Source organism: Mustela lutreola, chromosome 1, assembly GCF_030435805.1.
Source record: "Mustela lutreola isolate mMusLut2 chromosome 1, mMusLut2.pri, whole genome shotgun sequence".
NCBI lineage: Eukaryota > Metazoa > Chordata > Mammalia > Carnivora > Mustelidae > Mustela > Mustela lutreola.
In genome coordinates this window covers 64,563,755-64,576,445 of record NC_081290.1, presented here as the reverse complement: position 1 = coordinate 64,576,445, position 12,691 = coordinate 64,563,755, and the positions used below count along the sequence as shown (strand labels likewise).

The window sequence follows — 12,691 nt, the reverse complement described above, 5'->3', positions numbered from 1 at the left end:
CTTGCCAGTTCAGGAATCACCCGGGACAGAGGCTGGTGATGCGGTCTGCAGACATACACACAGGCATGCACACACACACTGATCCATGGTAGATTCTGGATGATACACAATCAGAGAAGCCAAGTAGCCTGCTCAAGGTCACACAGGCCTTTAGATCACACACGTGATCTAAACAAGGTCTGGCCAGCTCCTGAGCCAGTCTGGGGGCAGGCTGGGATTCCCAGGCTCAGCCTGAACCAGGGGCTCCCAAACCTCTGCTGTGGGGACCATCCCGTGTCCTCCAGCTCCAGCGGTGCAGCATACTCACATCCCAGGTCCCTGTGAGCGAGCACTCCTCCACTGCCACCACGGACCCCAGCCCCTGCAGCACGACCTGAGGGACAGGAGCACAGGGAGGGTGAGTTACCCCTGAGGCCCCAGATCAGAGTAGAGGCAAAGCAGGAGCAGGGGTGGCACCCACCCTTGGGGCACAGCCCACCACCTCATGAATGCTCCCAGGAAATCCCCAGAGGGAACCGTGTGCCCATTTCACAGAGGAGGATACTGAGGCGAGGACCAGCATGGAACTGCACTGGATAAGCATACCCAGGGGAGGCAGGCACAGGAACTGCCTCCATCGTCCAGACCCCTTCTCTCCAGTATGGCTCAGGGGGTGGCCCAGGCTGAGACCAGGAGTAGCTATCCATCCCCTGTGCCAAGTCTTCTGTGTGAGGACAGAGGCAGGTGGCCCTTTCTGCCCTGATCAGGAAGGGAGGTCTGGCCGGAGATGAGAGGTTTCTGGGGAAGCTTCCCTGCACTGACACAGGGAGAAAGCACTCAGAAGCAAGACCCCATTTGCCGCTGCTTGTGAGGCTGTGCCTGCAGGTGACCACAGAGGATGAGCCAAAGAGAAAAGCCAGCATGCCATGAGGCCAGGTACAGGACGCAGTGACCCAGGAAGGGATCAGAGAAAGTGAAGCAGCAAGAATGCAGAGAGAGGAGGTTGGAGTGCCCACGTGCCCCCACAGCGCCCATTCCAGGGTGAGCGGGAGCGTCCCAGGCATCTCTGCCGAGGTCTTTGCCAGAGGGGATTTTCACACTGGGGTTTGCCTGCCTGCTGGGGGTTCAGGCCATGGCCAGGGAGACTGTCATAGGGGTCTGAGGGCTCTTAACCTCCAGGTTCACAACCACAGGCTGAGACAGGACCGGGTCCTCCCCCACCTCATGCAGGTGATGGAGCTAAAGCAGGACATGGCGGAGGTCCACCTTGGCCTTCCTTTCATGGCCTTCAGGGGCACAAGGACCCCCATCAGCGCCGATCCTCTAGGCTGGGCCCAGCACCCTATACCTGCCCTTCACTTCCTACCCTCAGCCTCTCTGGGAGGCATTGGCACAGTTCCTGTTTGATGTTACTGCTGCACACGGGATGTGAAAAATCCCTTCTACTTATTCAAAGGGGTGGTTATGGATTGGATCCCAAGGGTCAGGCAAGTCCTCTGTCTCCAGATGATGGTGGGGGTGAGGTAAGGACATGCTGATGTCCAGGACGACACACCTGCTTCATAAGGTGGCCCTGAGCTCAGGGATGCAGAGGAGGGGGTCCTAAGACCCCCCTCGCACTGCCCCTCACTTGCTGTTCTCCAGGGAGGAGGGACCTTCATTCAGTGAGTCTTGGGAACTCCCAAGTGAGCTCCTTTTCCCTCCTATTTGGGAACCAGCTGTCTACAGGAGACCTATTCTCTTGCATCGGCCACGTACACCAGTGGGAAGGGAATGCTCTGCCTTGTAGGGGAGGCTCCCTACCCAGCATCTTCTGTGGCAGGGGGATTCCTATAATGGGATTCAGTGCTAGAAAGCCACTTGGCTGCAGACATGAGCCACGGTCCCCAAGATCTGCTTTATCAGATAAAAGTGTTATCTGGCCTGTTGCCTCTTTCTTTTCCTCCTTAGTTTTGCGGACTCCTACTGAGCCATCCTTGGTGACTGGCAGAACCTAGATGGGGCTTTGGGGACAAGAGGGTGGCTCAGCGGCAGCCAGCCCTGCCTTTGAGATGCTCACAGTGGAAAGGGGAAGAGAAGGTGCACTGGAGCTTTGGCAACAGGGTAAGTCATTTCACCATGACACTATGGCAGGTATCACTTCCACCAGGAAGTCCTCCATGAAACCCTGCTGGGGGCTTAATGTGAACATCAGCATCACTGGTGTCCTGGTGACTTGCCTGCTTCCCCCTCTAGATGGAGAGCTCTTTGAGTCCAGGGGCCTTGCCTACATTGGTCAGTGCTGATTATCCAGAGCCGGGCGCAAGAGATGTTTGTTCAGTGAATGAATGGAAGCTCTGGACAATCAGTCTTCCCGGGTTCAGAGGACAAGTGGGACTGGCTGTTCAGGGCTCTAGGAGTCCCTGAGGAGCAGGACTGCACTGCAGGCTGAGGTCTGGCAGATGGTGGGTGATGATTGGGAATTGGTGGTGGGGTGAGAGGGATCCATCAGAGAGTGGGTGTGGACAGGTCCTGGGCTGGGGTCCCTGTCCACAGTGTACCCTGCTTGCTGAGTGACCCAGGTCCCCACAGCCTGTCTGTGGGCCTGGCCCTCCCCATTTGGTAGAGAAAGGGATCAGGTGACCAAGCAGAAGCAGAACAACTCTGAGAGGAGCCCAATTTATCTGGTAATGAATGTGGGGCCAGGTTGCCATGGGGAGGGTGCGATGCGTCTGGCTCCCTTGGACACCTGCCTCACCTTTCTGGAGATTCTGCATGTGCTCTCTGTGGTTGGAGCTGTAGTTCCAGCCTGGGATGCTGAGGATCGGAAGGTGAAGACTTGGGGGTAGGGTCACGGGCTCTTGCTGCTGGGGCCCTGGGAGATTCTGGGCAGTCTCTGCAGGGCAGACAAACAGAGCCAGGACAAGGATTGGGGCCAAGCTCCTCCTCCTGGCAGTGAGAGCTCTGCACACCATGTGCCCTCGTACAGGTGATCCAGCTCCTGCCCACGTGTGCCCCACAGGCAGGACAGCCTGAAGCATCTGCTGGTCCCAGTGCTTCAGGCATTCCCTTTCCTGCCTTTGCCCACAGACATCCTTCCACCTGGATGCCTTTCCTCCCATCTGTCCAAGGGCTCAGATCACAGAGTCTAACAGCTGGAAGGACCCTGAATCTCTAGTCCAGCCATTTCAAAGTACAGATGGGGAGTCTATCGCCCAGAGAGGTAATGGGGTTTGTTCCAGATCATAGGGCAGTTTCAGGCAGAGCCTCTATTTCAATGCAAGGTGTGGGATGCCAGCTCTTCTCTTGTTTTGTCATTCCTGGCCTTCATGCTAAGAAGGCACCTCAGCTCTCTCCTCCTTCCAGGAAAAGCCCTTTCAGCTCTGGGCTCCAGCTGGGGCACCACCTCCTCACAGTTCTCTGGCCACAGTGATTGGTCCAGTCTTGGACTATGAGCTTCTCCGTGCACCAATCAGAAGCTTTCCCTGGGACTTCTGCACTTGAGCTGGGAAGATTGAACTCAGTCCTTTTGCTGAGGTTGGGAGAGAGGAAGCATGACAGAGAAAATCAAGCAGGCTCCACCCCAGCCCCAGAGCCTAATGCTGGGCTTGATCCCATGAACCAGAGATCATGACATGAACTGAAACCAGGAGTTGGCTGCCTACCGACTGAGTCACCCAGGTGCCCCTAGGTGTTTCATTCGTTTATTGATGCTCCCCACAGACTCCTGGACCTGGGGCTGGGCTGGAGGAGCAGCTTGCTGGGGCTGGCTTGCGGAGCTGCTGAGCCAGTGTTGGCTGTGGGCAGGATGGAGCTCCTCCTTGTGTGTCCTCTGCACAGAAGGCTGGCATGACCACAACATGGCTGTTGGCTTCCTCCAGACAAGGGTCTGGGGGAGAGCACTCCATGACCGCTGCCCTGGGGGCACATGGAATTTGGGACTCTGCTGAGAATTGGACAGCACTGGTTTATCCTAAGCGAAATAAGTCAATCAGAGAACGACAATTACCATGGGATTTCACTCATATGTGGAATTTAAGAAAAACAAACAGGATCATAGGGGAAGGGATGGAAAAATAAAAAAAAAGATGAAATCTGAGAGGAAGACAAACCAAAAGACTCTAGGAAAAACTCTAGGAACAAACTGAGGGTTGCTGGAGGAGAAGTGAGTGGAGAGATGGGGTAACGGGGTGATGGGCATCAAGGTGGGCACATGATGTGATGATCACTGGGTGTGATATGCAACTGATGAGTCACTGAACTCCTCCTCTGAAACTGACAACACGTTATAGGTTAAATAATTGAATTTAAATAAAATAAATAAGAAAATTGACATCAATGCTCAGACACTGGCGATAGTGGCGGAGCACCAAATGGTGATGTCCAAGGGCCACCCCCTCTTCTGGCTCAGGTGACAGCACGGCTGCAGGTGTTGCTCCTCCTGCTCCTGTCCCCGCCTCCCTACATGTTGGTAGCACTGTACTCTGTTAGGGGACCAGTCGCCAGTGGACAGCAAGTGACAGTCAGCTGCAGCCCCTGCCCACCTGCTATTGGGATGCAGCTGCCTGGCTGGCTTCCCATGCTCACGCACCTGGTGCTGCTGCTGTTCCTGGTGGCACAGCCCGTGAGCCCCATCAGGGTCTTCATGGTTCCCCACAGTCACATGGACGTGGGCTGGATGTACATGGTACAGGCAGGTGTCATTTCACCATCCCCCAGAGCCTCCTGGGGCTTCCTTCTCCTTCCTTCTTTTTCCTCCCCCCTCAGCTTCCTTCTCCCTGCCAGATCCCAGGGTGGGTCTGAAGCCCGGTTTTGGCTGACATCCTCAAGAGAGCAGCTTGGGTTATGACCTGACTCTGCTGGAGACTAGGAAGACTCACTTTGGCTGCTTGGCTCTAGTCTCTGGCCTCAGTTTCCTCATCCATGCTAGGTATAGTCAGGTGAAAAGACATGGGCCTGACTCAGGCCATGGTCACAGTCCACGACTGGGGCACCTTGGGTGGACTCTGTTCCCTTTCTGAGCCCCATGTCCCCCTTCTGTACGATGCCACAGGCCTCCAACACTTTGCACGGGCTGTTTCCTCTGCCCAGAGGCCTTCCTCCAACAAGCCGGCTGGTCCTAGTCCCTCCAGTCCTGTGTGTGGCTCCAGAAAAGACACTTTCTGGTGGGGCCTTCCTGGCATCCCTGTGTGTGCCCCTATTCCCTTCCCTCCTCCCATCCGTGCACATTTGGTAGGGGGCTTGGTGTCGGTCCCCACCAGAAGGCTAGCTTCACAGGCCAAGGGCTTCATATGTTATATTTCCTGGCATGTTCTCACCACCCTGACAGACAGAAGAGGTGCACCAGTATTGCTGATTGAGTGAATGAATGCAGGAATGGATGAATGAATGCAGGAACAAATGATCAAATGAATGAATGAATGATCAAATGAATGAATGAATGAACACAGGAGTGAATGAATGCAGGTATGAATAAGTACAAGAATGAGTGAAAGCAAGAAGGAATGAATGCAGGAAAAGGAGCAAGAGGAGACTGAGATATACTCAAGATCTTGGGTCAGGTGACTGCAAATTGTCACCTGGGCCACCTCCAGCTCTTTTGTGGGAACAGGAAGGAAACCCAGAAGAGAACAAACGCTCTCTGGGATTAGGGATACAGTAACTTTTCTGTGGACATTATTGAGGGGCAGCTGGACTTCAATGGGAGAGGGAAGCAGCAAGAGGATCTGATACTGGAGGTGGGGGCAGGAGTAGTTCAGTCCTGGGATGCACTGGGAAGCCTCTCCAGGGGACACTCTGCTGCCTGTGGAGATACCTTAATGGTGGGGGAGTATGCATGGTGCCCTCAGTTACAGAAGAGGAAACTGAAGCCCAGAGAGGGTTGGGGTCTTCCCTAAGGGAACCCAGGAATGATCCCTCTTTCTGAGATCTCGCTGCCAGGGATCTTTGCATTTCATTAAGGAGACCCCTTGGGCACCATGTGCCAGCCTAGAGACACATATAGGAAGCAGCCACAGCTGGACCCGCAGAGCCTCCAGCCTGGGGGAGACAGGCTGGCAGATGCCCATGACCACCTGGGGGCCTGGGTGAAGCTCCTCTCAGCTTCAGTTCTCAACATTAGCTCCCCTCATCCCAGCCCAGACGGGCCCCATGGGGTCACTGGACCTCCTCCCTGTCACCCCGTGGCTTCACTGGGCTTCCTCTCTACTGTACCCTCAGGACCAACTACTGTGCCCCTCGTGGAAGCTGTCTGTGTCCTCTGGACATGTTGTATGTCATGGTCTGGAATGTCAGGACCAGCTACTGTGCCCCCTCGGGGAAGGCATCCTTGTCCCCTGGGCACATCCTGTGTCATGGTCTGGAACATCACCTCTCTCCCTAGAACAGCAGGATCTCATCAGAGGCAGGGAGCCATGTCACTCACTGTCTCAGGACCAGCCGGCACTGTGTGTTCGGCAGAGAGCGGCCCCCATGTGCCTCTACTGGATGGCAAAGGAGGAAGAGAGGGAAGAGCCCAGGGCAGATGCCTGTAGGGAATGGTGGGGTCCAAGGACCCTGTGTCACTGGGGATTGTAGTACTGGATCCTTGGGGCCAAGCCTCTGGGAGCCTCCATGAGGTCTGGTGTGATGTGGTGCCCCCTCCACAGGAAAGCCTGCTGGCCTACGCGGCCAACATCTACACCTCCGTGGTACAGGAGCTTATTCTCCAGAAACATCACTGCTTCATCACTGTGGAGCAGGAGTACTTCTTGCTGCAGTGGGACGGCATCACCTCAGACAGGCAGAAACGCCAGGTACTGCTGTCTGCAGGGGCCTCTGGGAGGGACTCCTGGGCAGGGAAGCCCTTGTCCGAGGCTGTGTGGCCTGAAGCTCCCAGAGCAGGTACACTGGGTGCTTCACATGGCTTGTTTAGCTCAGTTTGTGCTCAGACCCAGCCCACAAGGTGGGTTTGGTTTTATCCACCTTTGTGGCTGTTGGTGTGAAATGGCACTCTGACTAGACAGCTGTGCACTCATCTGGTGCAGAATGGGGTCTCTTTGGACCCCCATCTCCCACTTCACCTATCATCTACATGGGCTCATGACTTGCAGCTGACTGCCCTGCCCAGGGTGCCCCAGTGCTTGTGTTTAAAGTGGGTTGCAGAAGGCATCAAGGGGTGCAGGGTCAGAGAGGCCCTGGGAAGCAGGTCTCCACAGGAGGCAGCCTGGGACTCGGTTCAGCCTCAGGCAGGGGTGCATTCTGTGAGCTTCAGGTCCTGCCTGTGTTAATCAGAATGAATTCCCCCTCCACAGATCTGCTGGATTCAGATGAATGTGGGGTGTGTGCACTTGGGAGGACACTGTGGATCTGGTCTCCTCCCTGACATTCACCTTTCTTCAGAAAAGTCACTGAACATGAGGGTCAGGAAGATGAGAGACTTGCCCAAGTGGCAAAGCTGAGAAGGTGAAGGGAAGAGTTCACCGGATAGGTGTTTTGAACCTGCAGCCTGTGGAGTCATGAGGAGTAGCCTTGCACAGTGTGAAGACTGGCCAAGTGCCAGGTGCTGGCATCTACTTCTTACAGTCTATGTCACCACTTCCTCCCAACAGGTTGTATGATGGGGATAGTTAGTGCATGCTGCACAGATAGTCCTGGTTCAAAGAGGGCAGATGAATGGCCCATGGTAGCACAGCTGATACTGGATGGGTGGGACACTGAGTCAGGCAGGTCTGAGTGAAGCGGGTCTCTCAGGGTGTCCAGGGGGTGGGCTGGCCCCTAACTGGACACCCCCAAACCCAACTGTCTCTCCTGATCCTTGAGGATGGATGTGACCCACCAGAGTCCCAGGCAGCTCACTCACGGCACAGCTCCCTGGAAGCAGGGAATTTTCTTTACTTGCTCCCATGAACTCTCAGTGCCTGGAAAGTGCCTGGGCTGTGGTGGGTGCTCCTGTAAAGCAGTATGCAGCAGGAGCCCATTTAATCTTCCTGGAGTGAATAATCATGACCATGAAGGTCCTGAAAACAACTGCAAACTACAGTCTCCAAATAGCTCACTGGACTTATCAACACTGCCTCTCCCTACTGCCCATGTCTCCATCCCTCCATTCCTTCATTTATTTAAAAAAGACTTACCAGCCTAAAAAGGAAGACCCATTGATATGCTGTGTACAAAAGACTCATTTTAGACTGTAAGTCCCCTCCAGATTGAAAGCAAGAGGATAGAAAACCATTTATGTAATGGACATCAAAAGAAAGCTGGGGCGGCAATCCTTATATTTGACAAATTAGATTTTAAACCAAAGACTGTAATAAGAGATGAAGAAGAACACTATATTATAATTAAGGTGTCTGTCCAACAAGAAGATCTAACCCTTGTAAATATTTATGCTGCTAACATGGGAGCCTCCAATTATACAAACCAATTAAAAGAAAATGAAGGAAACACATATAATAATACTGTAATAGTGGGCAACTTGAACACATCCTTCACTGTAATGGACAGATCATCCGCTGGATCAGATGGTTTTCATAGATACATTCAGAAACTTCCATTCTAAAGCAAGAGAATACACATTCTTCTTGACTGCACATGGAACATTCTCTAGAATAGATCACATACCAGGTCACAAATCAGGTTCTCAACTGGTACCAAAAGATTGGAATCATTCCCTGTGAGTTTTCAGAACACAATGCTTTGAAGCTGACACTCAGAAGAGGAAATTTGGAAAGAATTCAGAAATGTGGAGGGTAAAGAGCATCCTAGTGTATAATGAATGGGTCAACCAGGAAATTAAAGAAGAGTTTTTAAAAATTCATGGAAACAAATGAAAATGAAAACACAACTGTTCAAAGCCTTTGAGATGCAGGACACTTTGGTGGCTCAGAAGTTAAGCATCTGCCTTTGGCTCAGGTCATGATCCCAGAATCCCAAGATAGAGCCCCACATTAGGCTCCATGCTCCGTGGGAAGCCTTCTTCTCCTCTCCCTGTACCCCTGTTTGTATTCTCTCTTTCTCTCTCTGTCAAATAAATAAATAAAATCTTTAAAACCAAAACCAAAACCAAAAACCTTTGAGATGCAACAAAGGCGGTCCTAATGGGGCAGTATATAACACCAAGCCTTTCTCAAGAAATAAGAAAGGTCTCAAATACTCACACTAACCTTATACCTAAAGAAGCTGGAGAAAGAACAGAAATAAAGCCTAAACCCAGCAAAAGAGAATTAATAAAGAAGAGAGCAGAAATCAATGAGGTAGAAGCCAAAAGAACAGTAGAACAGATCAACAAAACTAGATGCTGATTCTTTGAAAGAATTAGTATTGATAAATCCCTGGGAAGACTTACCAAAAAGAAAAGAGAAAGGACCCAAATAAATAAAATCATGAATGAAAGAGGAGAGATCACAAGCAACACCAAAGAAATACAAACAATTATAAGAACATATTATGAGCAACTATATACCAACAAATTAGGCAATCAGGAAGAAATGGATGCATTTCTAGAAACATATGAACAATCAGAACAGAAACATAAAGAAATAGAAAACCTGAACAGACCCATAACTGACAAGGAAATTGAAGAAGCAATAAAAAATCTCCAATAACCAAGAGTCCAGGGCTGAATTGCTTCCCAGGGGAATTCCATCAAACATTTAAAGAAGAGTTAATACCTGTTCTTCTAAAGGTGTTTCAAAAAATAGAAATGAAAGGAAAACTTTCAGACTTGTTCTAAGAGGTCAGCATTACCTTGATCCCAAAACTAGACAAAGACCGACCAAAAACAAGAATTATAGACTAATAGCCCTCATGCACATAATGAAAAATCCTCACCAATATCCTAGCCGATAGAAACCAATAGTACATTAAAAGAATTATTCACCAAGACCAAGTGAGATTTTTTTTTAAAAGATTTTATTTATTTATTTGACAGACAGAGATCACAAGCAAGCAGAGAGGCAGGCAGAGAGAGAGAGAGAGAGAGAGAGAGAGAGAGAGAGAGGGAAGCAGGCTTCCCGTGGAGCAGGGAACCCGATGAGGGGCTCGATCCCAGGACCCTGAGATCATGACCCGAGCCAAAGGCAGCAGCCTAAACCACTGAGCCACCCAGGTGCCCCAACCAAGTGAGATTTATCCTGGGCTGTAAAAGTGGTTCAACATCCACAAATCAATCAGTATAATACACTGCATAACTAAAAGACAGGACAAGAACCATATAATCCTGTCAATAGATACAGTAAAAGCATTTGACAAAGTAAAGCATCCTTTCTTGATAAAAAGTCTTCATGATGTAGGGATAGGGGGAACATACCTCAATAAAAGCCATATATAAAAAGTCCACAATGGGGAAAAACTGAGATCTTTCCCCCTAAGGTCAGGAACATTGTTGGGATGTCAGCTCTCACCACTGCTGTTCAACATAGTATTGGAAGTCCTAGTCTTGGCAATCAGACAACAAAAAGAAATAAAAGGCATCCAAATTGGCAAAGAAGAAATCAGACTCTCGCTCTTTGCAGATGATATGATACTCTGTGTGTGGAAAATCTAAAAGACTCCACCCCAAAATTGCTAGAACTCATACAGGAATTCAGCAGAGTTGCAGGATATAAAATCAATGCACAGATATCAGGTGCATTTCTATACACTGAGACAAAAGAAAGAGAAATCCCATTTACAGTAGCGCCCCAAACTATAAAATACCCAGAAACAGACCTAACCAAAGAGGCAAGGGATCTGTACTCAGAAAACTATAGAACACTCATGAAAGAATTTGAAGAAGACAGAAAGAAATGGAAAAATGGTGAGGATGTGGAGACAGGGAAGCCCTTTTACACTGTTAGTGGGAATGCAAGTTGGAGCAGCCACTTTGGAAAACAGTGTGGAGATTCCTTAAGAAATTAAAGTGAAAATGAACTTTTGGGACTTCATCAAGATCAAAAGCTTCTGCAGAGCAAAGGAAACAGTCAACAAAACAAAGAGGTAACCCGCGGAATGGGAGAAGGTATTTGCAAATGAAAGTACAGACAAAAGGTTGATATCCAGGATCTATAAAGAACTTCTCAAACTCAACACACATAAAACAGATAATCATGTCAAAAAATGGGCAGAAGACATGAACAGACACTTATCCAATGAAGATATACAGATGGCTGTCAGACACATGAAGAAATGTTCATCATCACTAGCCATCAGGGAGATTCAAATTAAAACCACATTGAGATACCACCTTACACCACTTAGAATGGCCAAAATTAGCAAGACCAGAAACAACGTGTGTTGGAGGGGATGTGGAGAAAGGGGGACCCTCTTACACTGTTGGTGGGAGTGCAAGTTGGTGCAGCCACTTTGGAGAACAGTGTGGAGATTCCTCAAGAAATTAAAAATAGAGCTTCTCTATGACCCTGCAATTGCACTACTGGGTATTTACCCCAAAGATACAGCTGTAGTGAAAAGAAGGGCCATCTGTACCCCAATGTTTATAGCAGCAATGGCCACGGTCGCCAAACCATTGAAAGAACCAAGATGCCCTTCAACGGACGAATGGATAAGGAAGATGTGTTCCATATACACTATAGAGTATTATGCTTCCATCAGAAAGGATGAATGCCCAACTTTTGTAGCAACATGGACGGGACTGGAAGAGATTATGCTAAGTCAAATAAGTCAAGCAGAGAGTCAATTATCATATGGTTTCACTTATTTGTGGAGCATAACAAATAACATGGAGGACATGGGGAGATGGAGAGGAGAAAGGAGTTGAGGGAAATTGGAAGGGGAGGTGAATCATGAGAGACTATGGACTCTGAAAAACAATCTGAGGGTTTTGAAGGGGAGGGGGGTGGGAGGTTGGGGGAGCCAGGTGGTGGGTATTAAGGAGGGCACGTATTGCATGGAGCACTGGGTGTGGTGCAAAAACAATGAATACTGTTATGCTGAAAAGAAATTAAAAAATGCAAAAAAAAAAAAAGAATGTGGTTATAATTTCTCCTTGCCTCAGTTTTAGAGGAGGACCCTCCTCTAAGTCAAGAAGGCTGGTGCTCACTCTTGTATGAAGCACGTATGAGTGCCTGCTGTGTGCTGCACACTGGGGATGGGTACGGCCAGGCTTCTCCTGAAGGACTTGTCCTGAGCTCTCCACTGGGGAGCTGTGCTCATATACATCCAAGCTTCAGGGAGCATAGGGAGAGGTACTGGGTAAGAGTCTGCGACCTTGTGTGTTGGGGACCAAGAGCCTGGAGAAGATCAGTATCAACTTGGAAGGGGGTCATTGAGGTTCTCTTGTTCGGAGGTAACAGACACGGAAGGGGCTGCTGGTTGGGCATAGTGTGGACAAACTCCTGGATTCAGAGCAGCTGGACAAGAGGTGTGGGCAGGCGAAGTGGGGGCAGGGCAGCTGGGGGCCACTGGGGAGCAGGTGTTCACAATCATTCTTCCAGGATGCCATGAGTTGCCTGCCTCTGGGTCTCAGGTTCCCAATTCCCAGAGAGGAAATCTGATTGACCAGCAGGCTGGTGCTCCAGGATAGTCAGTTGTTCCTTCCAGGAAGCTGGGAGACTTTCCACAGAGGGGGATGGCCCTGTGTCTGAGGAAAGCCCATGGCTAGGTCAGGATCCCCACTGGTCCCACTATGATATCTCCTGGTTGAAAGTGAGAGAAACTCAACATTCACTGGCTGAGCCCCCCAGCAGACTACCTGAGGTGCGTGCACATGACTGTGGGAAGGGCAGGGTGCAGTTGGTGCTCAGCAGTCTGGACC

General features: G+C 50.3%; 1 pseudogene; it reads right to left on the bottom strand.

The window, feature by feature from the left end:
* Nucleotides 1–226: 226 nt before the first annotated feature.
* On the bottom strand, nucleotides 227–4,539 carry LOC131815907 (epididymis-specific alpha-mannosidase-like; annotated as a pseudogene).
* Between the last annotated feature and the right edge of the window lie 8,152 nt (nucleotides 4,540–12,691).